The sequence below is a fragment of the Arvicola amphibius genome, chromosome 4 (genome assembly GCF_903992535.2).
Source record: "Arvicola amphibius chromosome 4, mArvAmp1.2, whole genome shotgun sequence".
Taxonomy (NCBI): Eukaryota; Metazoa; Chordata; class Mammalia; order Rodentia; family Cricetidae; genus Arvicola; species Arvicola amphibius.
In genome coordinates, this window is record NC_052050.1 from 33,934,715 (window position 1) to 33,936,224 (window position 1,510).

At 45.8% G+C, this 1,510-nt stretch overlaps 1 pseudogene; it reads right to left on the reverse strand.

The window, feature by feature from the left end:
- Positions 1-1,166: 1,166 nt before the first annotated feature.
- On the reverse strand, positions 1,167-1,290 carry LOC119813821 (annotated as a pseudogene).
- Positions 1,291-1,510: the final 220 nt, after the last annotated feature.

Sequence of the window (1,510 nt, forward strand, 5' to 3'; positions counted from 1 at the left end):
AAACATGGACTGTGAAGACAGGATCATAAAACTGTTGTGAGCACCTTTTAAGCTACAAGGCAGAATATATAAAAAGTCTTCGCCTTTGAGGCTGGAGAGATGGCTTAGCAGATAAGAGCGCTTGTTGCTCTTGGAGAGGGTCCAGGTTTGGTTCCCAGCACCCACATGGCAGCTAACAACCACCTGTCACTCTAGTTCCAAGGGATCCAACTCTCTTCTGAGCTCTGAGGGCACAAGGCGTGCACATGGTGCACATGCACACATGAAGGCAAAACATTCATACACATAAAATTACATTAAAAAATTCAAAAGACAAATAGGTCTGAGCCTCTTCACTTCCCTTACATAAGAATTGTATTTAGTGTAAGAGGAGCTGAGATGGGCATGTTCCTACCTCTTAAGCACCTCTGTTGAACTGCTGGACAGACTGAATATATGGGAAAGCAATTATAAAAGTGAAAATCCATCCAAAAAACACACATGGTTGACATCCCAGACATAGGAATGGCTTCTCAGGACTGTTGTCACACTGTCCCTTAAAAGATGCAGGTGAAAGGGCACAGGCTTTAAGCCCTGGATATACTTTATATATAAATGCAGAAGGATGGTTCTCAGACATCAGTAATCAGTCTTCCCAGTTTGAAAATAACATTGCTAGGAGGCGTTGGGGTCACCAATGGATGAGTTCTTTGGCCGTCTGGGTCACCTATGGATGAGTTCTTTGGTCAGCTTGTTCTCATTGCAAAGGCCTGGCTGGCCTAGAACTCTGTGTTTAAACTTGGCTGGCAAACCTTTAGCAATCCTCCTGTCTCTGCCTCCGCCTCCTAAGCACCTTGCAGGGGATCATGGATGGGGATATATCTGACTCCAGTGTCACCAGGCTTGAGCTTCTTCTCAGCTATCATGTCCAAACTTATCTGCCTTCAATTTGGTGAAGCACTTTTTCTTTGATGTGTGGATTTTCTGGCAGCCAGAAAACCTGAGCTAGACTCCCCATAGGATCTCAATTACATGTTCCTTATTACGCAGTTTGGTGTGGATGGACGTAATGACTTGGCCAACGTGAACCCTGGACTGTACTCTTAGTCTCCCAAAACCCCTGCATACTTGTCTGGAGCCTGGACTTGGGACAGCACCAATATGAGAGACATGAATAGTCACAAGAAAACGGTCTCCAAGGTCCCTTAGGGCACCCCGTATAAGTGACAGGCCGCATACACACCAGGAGGCTGCCGTTTGCACACCAGGCCTACATAAGGAAAGGAAACTGGCCAGCTTTATTGGCTTCTGATTTCTTCTTTTGAAATGGTCTCAGCATGCAGCCCAGGTGGAATTCAGAGGCTCAGTCCTCCTGCCCCAGCCTCTTGAGTCCTGGGGTTGCAGGCACGCAACACTGCACCTGTGTTGTTGTTACTATCTAATGAACTCAGGCTGGCACAGCTACTAAATATTGTTTCATATAAACCTCAGTGTTTGTCTTTGGGTATTGACCTGTATATAATTGTCTTCC